The sequence below is a fragment of the Pseudorca crassidens genome, chromosome 9, assembly GCF_039906515.1.
Source record: "Pseudorca crassidens isolate mPseCra1 chromosome 9, mPseCra1.hap1, whole genome shotgun sequence".
NCBI classification, from domain to species: domain Eukaryota; kingdom Metazoa; phylum Chordata; class Mammalia; order Artiodactyla; family Delphinidae; genus Pseudorca; species Pseudorca crassidens.
Window position 1 is genome coordinate 90,190,440 of NC_090304.1, and position 13,327 is coordinate 90,203,766.

Below are 13,327 nucleotides of genomic sequence, written 5' to 3' on the forward strand. Positions count from 1 at the left end.
GGGCTCTGTCCTATCCCACTGTGGATCACCCCTCCTCAAGTGAGAGGCTCAACTGAAGTGCGTCAGGTACCATCAGGGCAAGCGCTCTGAGGCTGGGGTCCCCGCCCTTTACCTGGGGCCCTGCTCAGAGGAAAGGGAAAGTGGACAAGGCTCTTTACTGGACACCTTGTGACAGGCCCTCCGCTGTCTGTTCTCCATGCACTCATAAACTCCACCAGCCCTCACAAAAGACTTTTGAGGTGGAGACCATTATCCTCACTTTACAGAGGAAGAAAGGGAGGCATAAAGAAATGAATGAAGCAAATGAATTTATTAATTAAATGAATTAAAGCCTGTAAATGGGGCCTGGATTTGATTCACTCTGCCCCAAAGCCTACCTCTTCCGACTCCACAACCTGTCTTTAAATTGACCTTTCCACGCTTTGCCCTGGGGCAGAGCCAGGGATAAGGACCAAGTGGTGGTCCCTCAGGAAGTAGGATTGATTGCTGAGGGAGGTGGGGCTGGGTGGGGTCCCTCAGCAGCAGCCCGAGTATTTCACCCTTCTCTGGAGAAGCAAGGCAGAAAGGTGTGACCCCTGCTGGTTGCACTGGAGTTGGCCTAGCTGGGAGACTAGTGGTGGGTTTGTGTCCATTTGTTCACTCAGTGGGCAACCAGGTTCCTGAGTAAGCTCCAAAGGCAGCTGCAGCTACACTAGAGGGATAGGCATGGTGCCCTCTGCTGGGGTGGCCTCTGGGGGAGTGATGGTCACACGGGACCCTCCAGACCACAACTAGGGCTCCTGTAAGCAGACACTGTATAACGCACTGTGCCGGCCCCTCAGGTTACCTCTTTTCTCTCATTAAATCCTCTGCTGGCTGGAGAGGAATGCCTCCTTCTAGCCTTCCTATGGGGTATTCCTTCTGGTAAATGGTTTACAGTGAAGTGTGATGACAGGTAGGAACTCAGTACGTTCATGTTCCTAGTGAGCACTTTTTAATGGAGAAGGGCCTGAAGCCAGCAATGGCTAACTGGACCTAACTCCAGAACGAAGAGTTGGTCCCAGCGAGGAGCCTGTGGAAGAGTGATCCTTAGACGGCGGATGGGCCAAAGCCTTCCTAAGAATACTGACAGCAGCAAATAACACTTGTTGCTCACAGAGTGTTTACTGGTGCCGGGCACGTGCTCCTTTAAAATCCTCTGCTAGCAAGCACCTTGTCCTGTTGGAATTCTGATTCCTGGGAGCTGTGGTCTTGGGCAAGCCACTTAACGTCTCTGAGCTTCAGGTCTGGAGATAAGAAGACCTGCCTCATGGAGAACGCGAGATAATTATGTTTGCGTGATGCTTGTAGGGCTCCTGGTCCTGTGATTAGCCCATATTAAGCCCTCAATAAGTGACAGCTCTTTCATCATATCCATTTCTTTCTCTGTAAAGCGAGCATGATTTTGTGAGGCCAAGAGAGAAAATGTAGGTTAAAGTGCTTTGTCAATGTAGAGGGCTAAGTGTGAAGTGTTTCTGTTATTAATTTTATTTTGTTATTGTCACCCTAGGGGGTCACAGGCAACCCTCTCCTCTCAGTGTAAAAGTCCTCACCCGGGCAGAGCAGCTCTCCCACTTTCTGGGTCTGGCTCCACCGAAGTGCAATCCCACGTCCTTCCCTCCACGAACCATGGTATTGTCCCCGGATTGGCCTTTCACTCCCGAGATAAGCCACACGGATCAGCCACATCTGAAGGTTATTACCAAGGGTCTGCGATAACTCTTACCAGTGCTCTTCTGGGCCTTTGTCAGAGGAAAAGAATGAGAGTGGATTGTATCTTCCTGCTTCCCAAGAGCCAGCCTTCGGAGAACACTGTCTTCTCAGGATCCCTCTTCTCTTCTGTCCTCTCCAAGATTTTACGTACCATCCCTCCGAGCGTTCGCGATAACATGCTACTTTGCTGTCCTTCTTTCCTCATTTCATACTTTGTTGGGTAGCTGTTCTGACTTTTGCAGGCCCTACTCAAATGCATTGGGGTATAAAGGAAAAAGTTAAGAAGTTAGTATCAGAAAACCCAGTGATGACACTTACTAGCTAGGTGATTTTGGGAAAATCACATAACTCCTTTGAGCCTCTGTTTATTTGGTAAAGTGGAAGAGATAGTCAAATGAGATAATAGGTATAAAACTGCCTTGTAAATAGTAAGTGTCATACAAAACTAGTTACAAGTCCCATGGTCCCTGAGTCCTCTTCTTTCTTGGCCCAGTACTATTCTTCCTTGATACTCAATAAAAGGGAGGAAGAGAAAAGCCAGCACTTATTTAGAAACCACCAAGTGCCAGGTGCTTTTACATATCTTGTTCATTTAATAAGCTTTATTGTCTGCATTATGGAGATGAGAAAAACGTAGGCTTAGTTAACTGTTTTTGTTCAACATCATACAATTGATATTCAGAGGATTTGAACTGGAATCTGTGTGACCTTAGAAGTACGGTATTTCTGCTTCTGGTCAGCCCCAGATGGTCCTAATCCCCAGAATATGAGTGTCACCTTATATAGCAAAAGGGACTTTGCCAAAATGAGTAAGTTGCAGATCTTGAGATGGGGCAATTATTCTGGATTACCCAGGTGGGACAGATGTGTGGATGAAGAACGTCTCCTGTCATATTGGAAAACAAAGGATGTTGTGGCCATCAATGCATCAGCCACTGCAGCCACCCCAGCTGCAGTGCACCCTGAGGGGATTCAGGATGGTGAAAAACTGGATGCTGGTCCTAGATAGTTAAGGTGCATATCAAAGGAATGATTTCAATGAGCCCAAACTCTTGCATCTTCCAATACATTGAAAAGCACTAAATTCATTAACTTGAGATGTCTGGCTTTATTTAATTAACAGTAATCTTTTGATGTTCTGACTACCTGGATTATCTTACAAGGACCCCTATATATCCTGGTTCCTCCCTTACTGCTTCAGAGCAGTCCCTCAGAGCTATCTGAGAGGCTGTCTCCCTGACTTAAGTCCTCAGTACGTCTGCCGAATAAATAAAACATGATTCTCAAACTTTAGGCTGTGCACTGCATTTGTTTTTTCCAGTGGACAGATGTAGTCACAAGTGTCTTTGTAGAGAGAAGGTGATGTGAAGGTTGTAGCAGAGAGAGGTTTGAAGATGCTTTCCTGATGGCTTTGAAGATGGAGAAGTGGCTGTGAGCCGAGGAATGCAAGAAATGCAACTCTAGAAGTTTGAAAAGCTAGGAAATGGATTCTCCCCTAGAACCTCCAGAAGGAACCAGATCTCCTGACACCTTGACTTTAGTGAAACAGATTTTCAACTTCTGGTCTTCAGAACTATAAGAGAATAAATTTGTTTTAAGCCACAAAGTTTGCAATAATTTGTTAGAGTGGCCATAGGAAACTAATAAACTGCTAAATCATGCCATGTCCTTAGTTCACCATTTTATATTCTCTTTGCTGCCCTAAAGTTCCAAATTATAGATTTCTCCAAACTTTCCTATGCCCTGGAGGATCAGGCAGTCCTTCCTGGTCAAAGCAATTTGCTGAAAAATATTTAATATTTTAATATATACCTACTAGGTGAGCACCCTGCGAAAGACATTGTGAAAGATGCCCCAACACGATCCTCAAGGAGCCTATTAGTATCTATGGTGCAACCCTAGAACTCAGCACCTCAGAACAATATATATTTTCTGATCTCACACAGTTTCTATGGGTCAGTTGCTACTTAGCAAGTATTGATGAGAGGTTCTGACTCAGGGTCTCTCATGAGGCTGCAGTCAAGATGTCAGCTGGACTACAGTTACCTGAAAGCTTGACTAGGGCTGGAGGATCTACTTTTAAGATGGAAGAAAGTTTAGAATTTAGCATCAGAAAACCCTATTCTGAAATTTCTTTCATTCTCTAGTGAATGACTCACGGAGTTGTTGGCAGACCTTTGTTTCTTGCTGGTTATCAGCAGGAGACCTCAGTTCCTCAGTATGTGGGCTTCTCCATAGGGCTGCTTGAGTGTCTTCATGTCATGGCAGCTGCTTCCCAGAGAGAGAGAGAGAGAGAGAGAGAGAGAGCAAAAAGAAGCTGCTGTGCCTTTATGACCTAGTCTTGGAAGTTACGTGCCATCACTGTTGTCACATTCTCTTCATCAAAAGCGAATTACTAAGTACAGCCCACATTCAAGGAAAGGAGAATTAGGCTTCACTGAGAATTTGTGGATATATTTTAAAATCATCACAAGGAGTTTACAGCGGAGATGAGGGGCCTGAACATCCCTGCACTGTAGGACAATGAAGGGCAGCCTCTAATTATAGGGAGAACTGACCAGAAGCTCCTGTCCCTGGAGCAAAGATCAGGAAAATGAAGGTGTGGACTCTAGGGGTCAGCAAAGACCTCCAGGAGCCAGGCTTGAAAAAAACAGTGTAACATTAAAAAACAAACACTACCTCTTTCAAAAATTATTAAAAGTGAGCAGTACACAATATAGACATTTTGAAAATGTAGAATATAAAGAAGAAAAATACAAAATCATGTGGGTAGAAAAGGAGGTGGGGGAGCCTTTCTGAGGGGACAATAGCCATGAGCAAAGGCAAGAAGCTGGGAATAAACACGCCACGTGCCTCTGGTTTTCTAACAGAAGCAGAAGGTATCTGTTATATAGAAGGGGCCAGATTTTGTAAACAAATAAACACACAAATGCTCACCTCAGAAATTACTGTTCATTAAAGGCAGGCCCACTCTGCCCAAGCCAGAGGAGTTGGACTATAATTCAGAAGGAGAGAGGCAGGTATTTGAGAAGGATTAGACCTGGAGATGAGGTTCCACAAGTGGCAGTAACTCCGTGGGAAGACATAGTGTGTGTGGTGATCATGAGAGATTGGGGGAGAGTGTATTTAGGGGGTCAGGAAGGGGAGCACCAATGTCGGGGGAGGGGTGATGTTGTACACAAACTTGGGACAGAATAAACAGTACGAAAGGTCCAAGAAAGCGCTGAGATCAGCGGACCAAGTTCAGCCACCAGGTCTGCATCTATACACAACAGAGAGAGGAGCTGTTATCAGGGCAGAATTCTCGACACTGGGCACTGGAGTGACTAGGAGGCGAGCTTCTGATAAATGATGGAGCTGGGGTCCAAACAAACAGTCCCTCATGGTTATCTATTTATTTTGCATGATATACCAAGCACTTTCTGTATATCACAATATACCAAGTTTTTAACATCTATTATCTAATTTCACCCTGACAAAAATTCTATGAGGTATTATTATCTTCTGTATCTGATAGGTAACGTTTTGGCTACTCATAATATACAGCCCAAAATAACTAGCTTAAACACATAAGGATTTATTCTTTCATGTAAAAGAAGCTTACAGCAAGACAGCCCAGGGCTGGTATGGAGGTTCCTCAGAGTTGACAGGGATCCAGTGTCCTCCATCTTTCTGTTTTGTCATCCTTAGTGTATTTCTTTTTCTTCTCGCTCACCTCATGGTCCAAGATGGCTGCTTAAGATCTAGTCATCACATCCACATTCTGGGCAGCAGGAAGGAAAGAAAGGGGGAAAGACAAAGAGCTTATTTCCCAGCCAAACTAGCTCTTTATAAGGAGCTTCTCTACCAGTTGCACACAGTACTTTTACTTCCATCTTATTGTCCAGATATTAGTCTGATGGCCGCTTCTAGCTGCAAAGCTGCTGTGACTTTTAGCTTTGCACATTTATGTCCAAGAAAAGTCAGTCTACCTCTAAGGGTGAAAGGAAGACTGGATGTAGGATGGCGTGCAGCAGTTTTTGCCACATGTGTTTTGCATGTGAGCCTCGGGAAGGTCAACAGGCCTAAAATCATGTGTTGAATATTAAGCAACAGAACTAGGTCTCAAATCCAGAGTGTCTGACTCTGAAGTTCCAGAGAGAGAAAGAGAACACAGGTAAGAAGGAGAGCAAGAGAAAAAGAGTGTGGGACAAAGTTTATCAGAGCATTTTACTTGGACCTAGGGGTAAATTAGGGAGACAGAGCCACAGAGAAATCAGCAGCCCACAGCCCAGTACTATCTCAGCACCTAATGGGGGCCTCAGTAAATATGAAGCAAGTGGAACATAAAATCCTGCAGGCACTTCATTAGTTTGCTATTGCTGCCAAAACAAAATACCACAGACTGGGTGGCTTCAGCCAACAGAAGTTTATTTCTCACAGCTCTGGAGGCTGCACGCCCAAGATCGAGGTGTTGGCAGGGTCAGTTTCTGGTGAAGCCTCCCTCCTTGTCTTGCAGGTGGTTGCTTTCTCCCTGGGTCCTCACATGGCCTTTACTCTGCTTATGTACATCCCTGCTGTCTCTTCTTCTAAAGATGTCAGTCCTATTGGATTAGGGCCCTTACTTATGACCTCATTTAATCTTAATTACCTCTGTAAAGGCTCTATCTCCAGATACATTCACATTCTGAGGTACTAGGAGTTAGGACTTAAACATATGAATTTTGAAGGGGGCACAATTCAGTTCACAACAGGGAAGGAAACAAAAGACAAGAGAAAGAGGCAAACCTAAGAATCCCAAAGGAGTGGTATTTGAAGGTGAGCTCTCCCCAGTCCTTTGGTGGTGGCTGTGGAGAGTTAAGGGGGGAGGTGTTAAGAGATATCTGGAGAGACCCTTCCAACTGGAAGCTGCCCAGTAGTGGCACAGACAGGCCAACGGGGGGTGCTGTGGAGTCACCCTTTGCCACAGGTTTCCCAAGTTCTTATCCACGCCCAGCATCAGGGTTCCCTTCTCTTACCGCCTAACTCTCCTCACCAAACCTTCAGTCACTCTTCAGACTGTGTTTATCCCTACACCTTCTTGTTCATCTGGGAGCTAGGGAGGATATAGTTGAAAACCGATGAACTTGGGTGTCTGACAGACCTAGCTGGGACTTCACTTCCCTACTTACTTGATCTCATACATACATTCATGCTTAAAAGGTAACCATTTAAGAAACTGTACCTAGTGCATTCCATTGAACTGGTTGGGTCATTCTCAGCTAAACCTTCTCTTTGTCTTTGTAAAAGAATCTATTGAAAACTTTGGGTGGAGAGATTGGTATAATTTTGAATTGTGGTACTTGCAGTGAGTAACCCGGTAAAGAGTTCACCTGATAGCATATGGTGACAAAGGTGACAGCCTTGATGAAATTTAATTCCTACTTCAGTATCTACAAGGGGCATCTCTCTGATTTTTCCATATCTAGTCAGTCCACCTTGGATAATTTTATCTTTCTATGGAAGACAATCTTGTATGGTTTTGAACACAGAGTCCAAGTCTTGATCGGCACATTTTATCTTAAATGGGCAGATGTTGTTATAAAGCACCTCCTCTGATCCTCTAAACCTTAATTACCTTTAAGACTATAAAAAACATTGAACTCTACTTCAATCTCTCCACTTCTTCTGCACCAAACTTCAGGAACGTGGCTGCATGGTCATTCTCTTGACCTTGGGCTACAGAACTGCCTAGTTTTCTACTTTAGAGAAGTGAATGGAAATTCATACCTATAGTTGGTTGCAGCCAGGAGTGAGGTCTACAAGGTTGTGTTCAAGGTGAGGTTTCGTGGGGAGACTCTGTTGATGGGTGTATGGGCTACGGAAAAGCAGTGGAGGCATCCACTCCCCACACACACCCAGACTGGACCCTGTGCAAGTGGAATCAGGAAGTTTTTATTTAGAGGATGCTCCAGCAGGCTTGGGTTGGGTAGTATTCCCTCCATTCATGGTTTTGGAATGAGGAAGGGTAGAAAAGCCTCAAGAGCATTTTTCCTTTCTCCTTTCCCCCCCAAACTCCCGCCTTTCCCAGCAGAAACTTTATCTAGAATCCTTCAGTCCTGCACGCTTCGTGATGTTACTTTAAAGAGGCTCTGGATGTCTGTTGGTTACACACTTGGGATATCTGGTTTATGTTGTGTCTAGTGGCCTCCCTGCTCTGCTTAGCTTAGAAGTCTGGCAGTAATCATCTATTATGTAGAGCGTTTTGCATTTCAAAAGTGCTTGCTAGGTTTTGTAGCAGGTGCTGTCAATGCCCCGCCCATACCCCCTGGCCCTCATCTGCATTCCAGCCAGGCTTCCACTGCCAGCACCTAGGATACATTGCCTGTTGGCTCTCTCTGGCCACCAGAGCCTGCTATGCCTGCCAGAGCAGCTGGCTGGAAGTACCTGGGAATGAGCAGATGCATCCCAGCCTCCCATCTCTCAGGCAAAACCCTCAGGCTCTGAAGCACACGCTCTACACTGAGGCCAGAGGTCCTAGTAGGACTGAGCCTGGGTGTTACACTTGTAACCTGTACATCACCTCATCCCTATTGGTTTTCTTCCCTCCCCATCTCACTTCCCCATTACCCTACTGATGTTTTCTGAGGTCACTTCTAAAGAAAAACTATTTCTCTACTTACATCACTTCCAATACCAAGTGTGTGGGGAACATTTCTCCCCACACCAACCAATTTCCAACTCCCTGGACACCATCTGGGTGTCCTATAACTTAATTCAATTCTGACCCTAGCTACCTGGAGTCAGTGTCGGACCCCGCAGGTTAAGGACCCCGTCCCACAAGACTGCCCCCACTTCAGAGGCCAGTGGCAAGTAGTGGGTCCCCAGGGTTCCCACACTTCTCTCGGACTTGGCTACAAAGGCAGGGGTTCCTATAACACCCCGCCCACCCGCTCTACTCTCTCCCTCACCCCCCCACTCCAGTTTTGATTATTTGCTGAAATGCATCCAAAAACTCATGGAAAGGTTTACTTGCATTTGCCCATTTATTGCAAAGGATCCAGCTGAACACCCAGGTGAAGAAGTACATAGGGCAAAGTCTAGAAGGGTCTTGAGTGCAGGAGCTTCCGTCCCCATGGAGTTGGGGCGCACTGCCCTCCTGGCATGTGTTCCACAACTTGTAAGCTCTCTAAAACCCATAGTTTAGGGATTTTTTATGGAGACTTCATCATGTAGGTGTGATTGATTATTGACTCCATCTCCAGTTCCTCTCCCCTGCCCTGAGAATGAAGATGGGGCTGAAAGTTCCAAGCTTCTAATTACAGCTTGGCCTTTCTGGCGACCAGCACCCATCCTGAAGCCATCCAGGAGCCCACTAAGAGCCACCTCATTAGAACAAAGGATGCTCCTATCATCCAGGAAATTCCGAAGGATTTAGTAGCTCTGTGTAAGATGCTCCTAGCAACTCTATCACTCAGGAAATTACAAGGGTTTTAGGGGCTCTGTGTCAGGAACCAGGATCAAAGACCAGATATTAAAACAGAAGATGTTTCTAGTACCCCTATCACTCAGGAAATTACAAGGGTTTTGGAGCTTTGTCAAGAACTGAGGACAGAGACCAAATATGTATTTCTCACTATGTCACAATCTCTCAAATAAATTACTTGCTGCAGTAACTCAAATCAAGGTAGATTCCCACGACTGAGTGCCAGACACTATGCGAGATGCCTGTGACACTACCTGGGGGCTACACAGTGCAGTGGTCAAGGTCACAGCCTTCAGAACCCAACTGCCCAGGGTTCACAGTCTCAGTGTCACCATCTAGTAGTTGTGTGACCTTGGACAACTTACTTAATACTCTTTGTATCTTGCTCTCCTCATTTATTTTTATTTATTTATTTTTGGTTTCATTGGGTCATCATTGCTGCGCGCAGGCTTTCTCTAGTTGCGGCGAGCGGGGTCTACTCTTTGTTGTCGTGAGTGGGTTTCTCATTGCGGTGGCTTCTCTTTTTGAAGACCATGGGCTGTAGGTGCGCAGGCTCAGTAATTGTGGCTCACAGGCTCTAGAGCGCAGGCTCAGAAGTTGTGGAGTAAGGGCTTACCTGCTCCACGGGATGTGGGATCTTCCCAGAGCAGGGCTCAAACCCGTGTCCCCTGCATTTGCAGGCAGATTCTTAACCACTGCGCCACCAGGGAAGTCCCTTGCTTTCTTCATTTATAAAAATAAAGCAATAGTCTCAATTTCATAGGATTGTTGTGAATAGTAAATAAAATATTGTATGAAAAGCACTCACAGTAATGTCTGGCACATAGTAAGCTGTTAATATAATAATAATCATCACTATTATCTCAACCAACGGCACTACCTTTCCCAGAGCTCTTCAACTCAGAAATCTTGAGGTTCTTTTTTTTTAATTGAAGTATAGTTGATTTACAATATTGTGTTAATTTCAGGTGCACAGCAAAGAGATTCAGTTATACATGTATTATTTTTCAGATTCTTTTCCATTATAGGTTATTACAAGATATTGAATGTAGTTCCCTGTGCTATAGTAGGACCTTGTTGTTTATCTATTTTATATATAGTAGTTTGTATCTGATAATCCCAAACTCCTAATTTATGCCTCCCTCCCTTTTCCATTTGGTAACCGTAAGTTTGTTTTCTATGACTGTGAGTCTGTTTCTGTTCCGTAAATAAGTTAATTTGTATCATATTTTAGATTCTACATATGAGTGATACCATATGATGTTTGTCTATCTCTGTCTGACTTACTTCATTCAGTATGATAATTTCTAGGTCCATCCATGTTGCTGCAAAGGGTGTTATTTCATTCTTTTTTATGGCTGAGTAATATTCCATTGTATATATGTACCGCATCTTTTATATCTGTTCATCTGTTGATGGACATTTAGGTTGCTTCCATGTTTTGGCTACTGTAAATAGTGCTGCTATGAACATTGGGGTGCATGTATCTTTTCAAATTAGAGTTTTCATCTTTTTTGGGTATATGCCCAGGAATGGAATTGCTGGCTGATATGGTAACTATTTTTGGTTTTTTAAGGAACCTCCATAGTGTGTTCCATAGTGGCAGCACCAATTTACATTCCCACCAGCAGTGTAGGAGGGCTCCTTTTCTCCACACCCCACCCTCTCCAGTATTTATTATTTGTAGGCTTTTTGATGATGGCCATTCTGACTGGTGTGAGGTGATACCTCATTGGAGTTTTGATTTGCATTTCTCTAATAATTAGTGATGTTGAGCATCTTTCCATGTGCCATTTGACCGTCTGTATGTCTGCTTTGGAGAAATGTCTATTTAGGTCTTCTGCCCATTTTTAATTGGGTTGTTTGTTTTTTTGATATTGAGCTATACGATCAAGGTTGTCCTTAGTACTTCTCTCTCCCCTTAAAGCCTCATGACCAAGTCTGGTCAACCTGTCCTCTCCATATGGCTCAGATTCACCCGATGCACCCCACCCATACTTTTTGCCACCACATGCACTCTCTCCTGGATTGCAGTGACAGCCTCCTCACTGATCCCTGTACCTCTGGAGTGTCCTCTGATCACCCATTCTTCATATCACAGTCCAAGCCATCTTTCTGAAAAGCAGATCTCATGTCACTTCCCTACCTAAACCTGTTCTGGGACTTCCCATTTTCCTCAGGAGAAAATCCAAGCTCCTGCCTTTGCATGAAGGACCCTACAAAACCCTCTAGACCTGATCCCGCTGGTGCCCCAGCCTTGCCCCTCCTTATTCTACCTTGCTCGGTGCATGTAGTCCCATTACATTGTCTCTAGCTTCCCACACACACCACGGGGCTTCACATGTTTGTGGCTTTGCTCCTGTTGGTTGTGCTGCCTGAAATACCTTTCTCATCTTTCTTCATCTGGATACTATTTATTTTCTGAACTCACTTCAGATGTCTCCTCTTCCAGGAAGGCTTCCTGGAAGCCCAGGCTCTGCCTAGTGGTCCTCATCTCTTCTGTGGTACTTTGTACACCCCAGAATCACCATGTACCATTCTATAGAAGTATTACCTATTTATTTTTCCAGTTAAATGGCAAACTCTCTTAAGACAGAATCTGAGTCTAATTCATCTTTTATCTCCAAAATCCCCAGTGCTTGTCACTTAGTCTGCGTTCTGTATATTTTTTGAGGTGAACTGATAGTCAGGGAGACAGAAAACCTGGCAGAGAAGGCAGTACACAGACAGGGCTTAAAAAAGGGGCAGCTAAAGTGGGACAGACAAGCCTCCCTGTCCAGTGCAGACAGCTCAAACGCAAGTGACATTCTCTCCTCCAGCGGCCCTACCATCCCTGCCCCCTTAGGGCTCCAATCCGGCTCAAAGCAGTTTCTGGCTCACAGTGTCCTGTTGTTCTCTGAGCTGCAGAGATTATTTACTGTCACCTTGTTTTTGGGCCCAGGAAGCTCTGCCTGCTGTTGGAGGTCAGTGACTGCTCAGGGGCCCACAGAAACAAACTACCATCTGGGGGCTGGGACTGCATGGGAGGGTTTTGTTTTTGTTTGTTTTTTTTGCCACGCCATGCAGCATGTGGGATCTTAGTTCTCTGACCAGGGATCAAACCCGCACCCCCTGCACTGGAAGTGCGGAGTCTTAACTGGACCGCCAGGGAAGTTCCTGCCGGGGAGGGTTTTGATAGAAACATGAGAAACGCAGAACAGGCTTGTGTCCTTGCCTGGGGAGCTCACTGTTTATTGTTCTAGCCTCAGTGTTTGGAAATGTCAGACTCAGGCTGACTCTTCCCTCCTCTGGCTTCACCGCAGGGGTCAGAAAGGCACTGTGCCCACCGAGGAGGTTTCGGAAGGGCCTACGGTCTCTGGCTGTCTCTGCAGTTTGGGGACACCGCAAGCCACTTGTGTTTCTGATTTCCGAACATTTCCACGGGGGCCATAGGGGAGGGGTGTGGAGTTCAGCATAGTCTACTTGGTGAGACTGTCTGGGCAGAATGAATGTCATGGGCTCCCGGATGCCCTGCAGCATCTGGCCTGGCTGGGCTCTGCCACTAGAGGGAACAGGCTTGCCCTCTATCAGGTGTGGTCGTGGCCTTGATCTTGGCCTTTCCACTGGTAGGTATGGTCTTTGCCTGATTGGGGGCTCCAGCTCAGACACTTGAGGTCTGGTATTATGGTTTCTTATTCACTTTATTCTCAGAAATGTTTATTGGGGGCCCCTATGTGTTAGCTAACTGGGAGACAAAGTATGGCCCTTTCCCTAAGGAGTCATGGTTCAGTTGGGAAGAGAGAGAAAAATAACAATGAGACGTCAGTGCTAACAGACCTAGGACAAGATTCCTGGAGAGCACAGAGGAGGGAGTGACTGACTCTGCTCGTCAAGAGAGGTGGTGACCTGGACCTGATCCTCAAGAAGGTGCAGGAATTCACCAGGGGACTGTACCATCCACGGTGCCGAACAGCCAGCCCATCACTGACGCTCACTAAGCAGCAGCTCTCCACTCCCACCACTTCCTAGATTCCAGGGACACTCAGCAGTACTCACGCAGTGGGAAGGGCCCTATCACTTCGTCACCTGCAACTCGCAGCATTCACAGTCCACCAAAATCCTTTTCTTTCTTTTAACTGCTTCAACATCAGAGAAGATCCCAGCCTGGATCAA